This window comes from Pteronotus mesoamericanus, unplaced genomic scaffold (assembly GCF_021234165.1).
Source record: "Pteronotus mesoamericanus isolate MK-2021 breed Mesoamerican mustached bat unplaced genomic scaffold, CSHL_Meso_final scaffold_232, whole genome shotgun sequence".
Classification (NCBI taxonomy): Eukaryota; Metazoa; Chordata; class Mammalia; order Chiroptera; family Mormoopidae; genus Pteronotus; species Pteronotus mesoamericanus.
Genome location: NW_026555311.1, coordinates 25,680,062 through 25,689,993, shown reverse-complemented (window position 1 = coordinate 25,689,993; position 9,932 = coordinate 25,680,062).

The following is a 9,932-nucleotide window of genomic DNA, read 5'->3' as shown; positions in this document are numbered from 1 at the left end:
AAAATGTAGTCCCAATAGCTCCTGTCAACCAGACACAGCTAGCTCTTCGCCAGTCCCCTTTGCTCCATCTGTTACATTAGCAAGAAGCTCAAAGTTCATTGGGTCCTGATGATTATTGGCTTAGTTGGTTAATAGTATTTATTTGGCTATAATCTTACTTATTAAGCTGAGCCAGATTCAACTAATATTAGCAACAAAGCCCTCTTAAGCTAGTGCATCATTATCTAAGAGTCACTGGTATTTTAAATCATATAAAGTCAATATCTAATTTCAAACAGCAAAAAGATTTATACCAAATTTTGGTTCTAAGGGAGATTAATCACAATATTTTGAGATCCCTGTACAGAAGCTGAACCCAACTTTTCTTTTTCTTTACTTTTTCAAGATGAAATAATCTCACAGAAAACTTTAAGAAAGGCCTTATTCAGGTAAGGAATTGAGAGAGTTCATCACTCTCTTCTAAAAGAGAGATAGGTACAAAATAACACCCCTGTTCCCTGGAGTTTACTCCTGGCGATCTCAATCATTTTGAGCAAAATTGGACCCCAAATATAAATATAAAGGGCTCTGAGTAACTCTTAAGTGTCCTAAAAGAAAGTCATAAAGTCTAGGTGCTAAAATCCTTTCAGTTTTATTAAGATAATTCTTACCCCGTTAATGTTATGATTGATTTCCCAATCATAGCATATCGGAGGCAGAAAATTACTGAAAGAAGTTGCAGCTACAAGCAAGCAGAGTGAAAACTACAGAAATGGCAGCTAACAACCCACCGAGTTAAGAAATAAGAAAACTATCAAAGCTCTGATAAGAGGACACCAAAAGCAAGGCAGCCTATGGTCATTTTATACAATATAAGCACCAATGTAGCCTTTTCAATGCCATTTTAAATTATATCTTTCATAAAAGTTCATTTTCCAACAGTTTTGTTGCTCATGCTGAATTTGTAGCCAACAATCCAGGTAAATGCACTTATTAATTCTAAAAATTACCTGTAATCATTTGGGTTTCATATGAATCCAATCATGCCATCTATGCATAATAACTGTTTTACTTCTCCCTTCCCAATCTTTATACCATCTTTTTCTTGCCTTATTGCCCTTACTATGACCTCACATTTTCAAAAAAATTAAAGAGAAGTGATAACAGAGAACATCTTGTCTTACTCTTTATACAGGGAAAACATTTTCAGTATTTTACCATTACAAACAAGATTTGCCACAGGTTTTCTATAAATATTCTTTATTAACACAGGGGTGCATAATTCTTTTTCATTAGAGTTTTGGGATTCTTAGGAAATATTCTAAGCAGTGGAACTGCTGGATCAAAAGTCAGTTCCATTTTTACGTTTTTGAGGGAACTTCATACCATCTTCCACAGTGGCTACACCAGTCTGCATTCCCACTAATAGTGCACAAGAATTCCCTTTTCTCCACCACCTCGCCAGCACTTGTTTGTTGATTTGTTAATGATGTCCCTTCCCTCAGGTGGGAGGTAACATTTCATTGTCGTTTTAATTTGCATCTCTCTGATGGCTAGTGATGTTGAGCATCTTTGCATATGTCTATGGGCCCTGTGTATGTCCCCCTTTGAGAAGTGTTTATACAGGCCCTTTGCTCATTTTTTAATTGGATTATTTGTCTTGCCGGTGTTGAGTCATATGGGATCCTTATATATTTTGGAGATTAAACCCTTGCTCAATATATTGTTGGCAAATACATTCTCCCATACAGTCAGTTCCCTTTTTCTCTTGATGATGGTTTCTTTAGCTGTGCAGAAGCATTTTAACTTGATGTAGTCCCATTTGTTTATTTTTTTCCTTTATTTCCCTTGCCCTAGGAGATATTTTAGCAAAAATATTGCTATGTGAGATATCTGAAGTTGTACTCCCTTTGTTTTCCACTAAGATTTTTATGGTATCACAATTTATATTGAAGTCTTTTATCCATCTTGAGTTTATTCTGGTATATGATATAAGTTGGGGACTTAGTATATGATATAAGAAGAACATCCCCTTCTCTTGAGTTTGCTGGAATTTTTTCAGTATGACTGGGTGTTAAATGTTATCCAATGCCTTTTTCCATGTACCATTCCAGTTCTCCTAACACCATTTATTGAAGAGACTATCTTTACTCCATTGTATGCTCATGCCCTCTTTGCCAAATATTTTACCATAAAGACCCGGGTTTTTTCCCCTGCTCTCTATTCTGTTCCATTGATTTATGTGGCCATTCTTATGCCAGTACCAGACTGTTCTGACTATACTGGCCTTGTAGTATAGTTTGATATCAGGTGTTGTGATCCCTCCTACTTTCCTCTTGTTTCTCAGGATTGCTGAGGATATTCAGCATCTTTTGTGGTTCCATATAAATTTTTGGAATACTTGTTCTAGGTCTATGAAATATGTCCTGGTATTTTAATAGAAATAGCATTGAATCTATAGATTTCTTTGGGTAGTATGGACATTTTAATGATGTTAATTCTTCTGATCCATGAACAGACTATTTGATTCCATTTACTTGTATCTTCCTCAATTTCTTCCTCGTGCCCTATAGTTTTCCAAGCACAGGTCTTTTATATCCTTAGTTAAATTTATTTATTTATTTACTTCTAGGTACTTTATATTTTATTTCTAGGTACTTATATTTATTTATTTATTTCTAAGTACTTTATATTTTTTGTAGCACCATTTGCAATAGCCAAGATTTGGGAACAGCCTAAGTGCCCTTCAGTAGATGAGTGGATTGAAAAACTGTGTTTTATATATATATAATGGCATACCACACATCAGAAAAAAAGGAACTCCTACCTTTTGTGACAACATGGGTGGAACTGGAGGCTATTTTGCTAAGTGAAATAAGTCAGTCAGTAAAAGACAAATATCATATGATCTCACTCATAAGAGGAATCTAACAAACAAAATAAACTAATGAGAAAATAGAACCAGATGATTGGAATCATGGAACAAAGTGACAGCTGTAAGAGGGAAGGGGGAAATGGGGGACTCACTGAAAAAAGGTAAAGGAATTAGTCAAAGAACATACATGAAATACCCATTAATATGGACAATGGTGTGGGGGTTGACTTTGGAAGTCGAGGTCAGGCTGGGTAGAGGGGGATGAAGTGGTAAAATGAGACAACTGAAATAGCATAAACAATAAAACATTAAATATATATATATATTCTTTATTAAATTAAGAACATCCCCTTCTCTTGAGTTTGCTGGAATTTTTCAGTATGGCTGGGTGTTAAATGTTATCCAATGCCTTTTTCCTTCCATTTAGAAATATGTGAAATCTAATGAAAAAATAAGCCAACAAGCAAACAGAGATAGATAACTATATGATTTGTCTCTTTTATTCTGTTATTGAAGAATTACATCAACTCATATTTCAAATGCTAAACTCACCTTCCATACCTGGGATAAATCAAATTGGATTGAAATATATTATCTTTTTAGGTTCCTAGATTCTGTTTGCTAATAACTTAAAGATTTGTTCCATCTTTGTTTACAAAATAGATTGGCCTGTAACTTTTCTTTACTACTATGTCCTTTTCAATTTTATACCAACCATTGGTGACAATGAGGCTGTAGAAAATGGAATACTTATACATGGCTAGTGGGAGTGTAACCACTTTGAAAAAATATTTGATAACATCTTACTCTGACCATATACATAACCTGTGATCTTACAATTCTACTCATAGTGATTTACCAAGTAGGAATGATTACATATATGCACCAGTAGAAATGTTCAGTATGTTCATTACAACATTATTTGTAGAGTACGAAAGTGTACTCTACAAAAAGTGACTGATGTCAATCATAATAGGATGGATAAATAAATTGTGGTATAACTTTGCAACAACATAGATAAACCTAGAGGGTATTATGTTAAGTGAAATAAGTTAGACAGGGAAAGACAAATACTATATGGTTTCACTTATGTGTAGAATCTAAAGAACAAAATAAAAAAACAAACAAAAACAGACTCATAGATACAGAGAACAAACTGAAGGTTGCCAGATGGGAGATGAGGAGAAGTTGAAGGGCTGAAAGGAAAAGATGAAGGAATTATGAAGTACAAATTAGTAGTTATAAAATAGTCATGGGGATGTAAATTATAGCATAGGGAATATAGTCAATAATACTGTAATAACTATGTATGGTGTCAGGCAGGTATTAGAATTATTGAAGGGATCACTTTGTAAATATATAAATAAGCACACACTGTACAAATGAAACTAATATAAAGTAATATTGAATGTCAACTTTAATTGGAAATAATTAATATATATAATTCCACTGCTGGGATTATACCCTAAGAATCCCAAAATGCCAGTTCAAAAGAACCTATGCACCTCGATGTTCCTAGCAGCACAATTTACAATAGCCAAGTGTTGGAAGCAACCTAAATGCCCATCAGTAAATGATTGGATCAAAAAATTATGGTACATTTACACAATGGAATACTATGCAGCAGAAAGAAAAAAAGAACTACTACACTTCACGGCAGCATGGATGGAACTGGAGAGCATTATGCTAAGCGAAATAAGTCAGGAGGTAAAAGACAAATACCATATGATCTCACCTATAAGCGGAACCTAACCAACAATACAAAGATGCAAGGAAAATAAGACCAGCAACACTGAAAGAAAAAAGAAACCAACAGAGACAAGAGGGAAGGAGGGAGGGGTGGGCAAGGGAAAAGGAAGTGAAGGGGCAAGTCAAGCAACATATAGCAAGGACTCATGGACAAAGCCAGAGTGGGGCAGGATTGAGGGAGGGATAAGGGGAGGGGGGCAGGGGAAAGTGGTAGGGGGAAGGCGGAGACAACTGTATTTGAAAAAATAAATTAATTAATTAAAAAAGAAAATAAATAAATTGTGGGATGTTCATTTAGTGGAATATTCTACAACAATGAAAAGGAATAAGTTGTTGCTAAATATACCATTATGATTGATTCTTACAAACATTGAAAGAAGCCAGACCAACTTTCTTGGGAACTTCTGGTCAAGATGGTGGCATAGGTAAACATGGCTCACCTCCTCATACAACTACATCAATATTACAACTAGATTATAGAACAACCATCACTCAGAACCATCAGAAAACCAGTTGAATGGAAGTTTGACAACTATAGAATTTCAAAAACCTCACACATCCAGACTGATAGGAGGAAAAGAGACACAGCAATGCAAAACGGGTTGGTCTCACACCCACATGTGGTGGATAAAAATTTGGGAAGTATATCTCAGGAAGAAGTCCCAACCCCACTCCAGGACCCCCAGCCCAGGGTTCCAATGCCAAGAAGATAAGTCCCCATAACTTCTGGCTACAAAAAGCAGCAGGGATTGAGTAAGTGAAAGAAACTTCTGGGGTTCCAAGCAGTTCTTCTTAAAGAACAGATACACAGACTTACTCTGACTCACTTGCTCTGAGCTCCAGTACCCGGGTAGCAGCTTGAAAGGCACCAGAGGCATACACGGAGGAACTGGAGTGTCTGCCATCATGGTGGGAGATAGAGGACAGCTTTCTCCCAGAGAGAAAGGGAGGCAGAGGCCATTGTCCCTTTTCTGAACCCTCCCCTGAGAGAGCTACAGAGCTGGAAGGTGGGTGTCATATTGGAGACTCCATCAACCTGGCTAACCCTGTTTGCCCACCCTGGAGATGCCCTGAGGCTCTGTTTCACCCAATTTATGGGCCCACTCAAGCTGTTAACAGTGACTTTTGCATATGCATGGCTTGTCTTGGCTCATGCTTCACAATTTCAAAAATTCTCTCAAACAAGCAAGAGCCAGACTCAGTAAGCCACCTATCCCTGTACCTCTTGCTAAATGACCCCAGGCCTGGCACTAGCAGCAGACAGCCTAGATTCACAGCTTGGCTTTCCTTGGGAATCTCAAAGCCCATCACAAGTAGCAACAATCTGAAGATTGCTTTATAACTCATGAAGGGTGGCCCTGGGCAAAATGCAGGGGCAGGCTGACCTTGGTCTGCACCACCCAGGAAACACCAGGGCCAGTGGGAAGCTACAGACCACATCAGAGTACCACCACCCTTCCCCCTGCACAGCTGATCCTTCACAGAGGGTGGAGGTAGTGATCAGAGGTCACAGTCAGTCCTTGCAGCTGGTTGGTCTGGGTAAATCCCTTCCAGTGATATGCCAACAGCAACAAACTACAAGAAGATGGTGTATTCTGCCCACACAAAGAGTGAGCCTCAGGTACCTTGCTTGGGTAGTAGGAGAAGCTGTACCACTGGACCCTACAGGACACCTACTACATTAGCCCTGCTACCAAGACAGGGAGTCATAGCAGCTCTACCTAATATATAGAAACAAACACAGGGAGCCTGCCAAAACAAGGAAACAAAGAAACATGGCCCAAATGAAAAAACAGAAAAGACTCCAGAAAAAGAACTAAACCAAATGGAGATGAACAATCCATCAGATGCAGAGTTCAAAACTGGTTATAAGGATGTTCAAGGAACTTAGTGACTACATAAACCGCATAAAAAAGATCCAGTCAGAAAATTCAGAAATGAAGGATACACTGATTGAAATAAAGAACAATTTATAGGGAATTAACAGTGGAGGGAATAAAGCTGAGAATCAAATCAATGATTTGAAATATAAGGAAGCAAAAACAAACAATCAGAACAAGAAGAAAAAAAAATCCCCCAAAATTGTGGTTAGTGTAAGTAGCTTCTGGGACAACTTCAAGTACTCCAACATTTGCATCATAGGAATGCCAGAAAGAGAAGAGAGAGAACAAGAAATCAGAAATCTATTTGAAGAAGTAATGAGAGAGAATTTCCCTAATTTGGTGAAGGAAATAGATATGCAAGTCCTGAGAACACAGAGAACCCCATCTTTGCAAGATGGATGCAAAGAGGTCCACTCCAAGACACATCATAATTAAAATGCCAAAGGTTAAAGATAAAGAGAGAATCTTAAAAACACCAAGAGAAAACCAGTTAATTACATACAGGGGAGTTTCCTTAAGACTGTGAGCTGGTTTCTCAAAAGAAGCTTTGCAGGCTGGAAGGGATTGGCAAGAAATATTCAAAGGCATGAAAAGCAGAGACTTACAGCCAAGATTGTTCTGCCCAGTAAAGCTATCACTTAGAGTCAAAAGGAAGATAAAGAGCTTCCCAGATAAAACTAAAAAAAACTAGAGTTCATCACCACCAAACCATTATTATATGAAATGTCAAAAGGGCTTATTTAAGAAAAAGAAGATAAAAACTATGAACAATAAATGGCAATAAATACATACTTATCAACTGAATCTAAAAAACAAACTAAGCAAACAAGAAGAACAGAGACAGAATCATGGATACGGAGAGCATTTTCATGGTTGCCAGATGAGAGGTGTTTGGAGGAATGGGTGAAGAGGTGGGGGGATTAAGAAGTACAAATTGGTAGTTACAGAATAATCATGGGGATGAACAAGAGAGGGAATGGAGTAGCCAAAGAACATATACGCATGAGCCATGGACGTAACAATGGTGAGGGGACGGCCTGAGGGGCTGGGGGTGCTGGGTAGAGGGGGACAAAGGGGGAAATATTGGGACAACTGTAACAGCAGAATCAATAAAATATAATTTTTTTAAAAGCAAAGAGGCCAGACCAAAATAAAAGTATATATTCAGTGATGTCACTTTATCAAATTCATAAATAGACCACCTGGTCTATGGTGTTAGAAATTCAGGCCGCTGATTACTTCGAAAGACAGAAAGTCACTGAGACAGGGCATAACGTGGGTTGCAGGGGGGCTTCTGAATGACTAGTAATGTCCTTATCTTGATCTGGGAGTCTGGGTGATATTTTCACTTTGTGAAAATTCGTAGAGCCATACACTTATGTATATTTTTATTTATGTATATTATACTTCAATAAATATTTTTATAACAACACATGTATTGAAATACAATATACATCAAGATTTTTAAAATGTGATTATAACTTTATCTCTGTGGTGATCACATTATAGAGTACAAAACTGGAATTTGTATTAGTTCAAGTTCTACAAGAAACTTCTGCAAAAACAAGATTAAACCTGCAAGGATTTTCCCTGGGAAAATGCCTGTGTGAGAGACATGAGTAGGGAGCTGGTTGAGGTTGGGAGAGCTAAGACCACCACGAAAGTGTGACTTGAGCGAAGGAGTAAAGGTTGAGTGGAAGTGTCCTACACTGCAGTGTGGTCTATGGAAGGTGTAACAAGGCCATTGGGAAATCCCACGACCCCAGGAATGGACCTGCCTTATCACCCCTGCCATGCTCAGACACCGGTAAATGCAGCACAGACTTCAGGCACAGCAGCTGAGCCCTCTGGTCAATCGAAATCACGGGTTGGAAGTATGCAATGCACATTCTTATGGCTATTACAAATGCTTCAGTGTGGTATTTTCTTTGTCCTATTAAAGTAGAATTTTAATTTTTAAATTTTTATTTACTTTTAAAATTGCATACAGTAAAATTAAACTTTTTGGTGGACAGTACTATAGGTCTTGGCAAATGCACACATATAGCCACAACCACTGTTTATCAGTTTTTTCACCTTAAAAATTCCCTCATGGTACGAATTTAAAGTCGCCCACTCACCCCATCCCCAGGCCCTGGCAACCACTGATCTGTTTTCTCTCCCTATAATTTTTCCTTTTCTCGACTATAAGAAGAATCATATATTATGTAGCCTGTTGAGTCTTAATGCATCAGATTAAATCATATTCTTACATGTGTCAATATTCATTTTTTTCTTTTAATTTTTGAGAACTATTCCACTGTATAGATGTGCCACAGTTTTTATCCATTCATCAGTTGGGAATATTTATGTCGTTTCCAGTTTGGGGCAATTATGAATAAAGCCACTATAAATGTTTGTATATATGTTTTTGTGTAGTCAGAAGTTTTTCATTCTCTTGGATAAATACCTGGAAGTAAAATGTCTAGGTCATATGGTAAATGTATAGTTTTTAAAACTTTTTTGTTTTATCCATTCTAATGAGTGTATAGTACTATCTCGTTTATATTTCCCTAGTGTGGAGCTCCTTCTCATGTCTTTAGCTGCTATTCATATATTTTTGGTGAAGTGCCGGATTAAATCTTGAGTGCTGCATATTTGAATCTATGAAGGAATCTGCTTTTTAACCCCAAAATTTTTATGGTCAAATATTTTCTGAGTTTCAGGTATTTATTCATATATGAAAATTTTAAAAATTTACGGGAGATATCTCCAAAACGTAAATCTAAGTGGGAACACTCATTCATATAACTTTCCTATGAACAGTTGAAAAAAATAAATATTTCAAGACATTTAACCAGCAGTTCAGCGCAGACACAGAGCAGTCAGAGTAGACACAAGGCCTGCCAGCCGTGTGGCTATGCCAGACACATGGACTGAATCAGAGCCCAAGGTAACAGAACACATCAAAGTCCTCAAAAATCTGTATGCACTTTCAATTATAACTTCCATTTTGAGTAATTTATTATAGGAAATAATTAAGCATGTATAGAAAGATATATATTTAAACACAGACACATACATGTGTATTCAACACAGTGTTGTCTGTGATATAAGAATGTTGGACAAAATCTAACTATCCAATAATATGGAATTAGTGAAATAAAATATAACAATTCCATACAAATAGAGTGTAATACAGTCATTTAGAACTATGTTTCAGGTATGGCCCTACTGAGAGTAAAATATTTTTTCATGATAAATCTCTATGAGGAAAAGGCAGATCACAAAAGACATTATTAAATGTTCTCATTTGCTTCAGAATATGTATGCATATGAGTGTTAGCATTAATTAATTAATTAATTATTACGGGATAAGGGTAATAATTGGTGTTCTCCTGTTTGTATTTCTGATTTTCTACAATAAGTATTGATTTAGTCATGGTGAAGGGGGAAGGAATAAATGC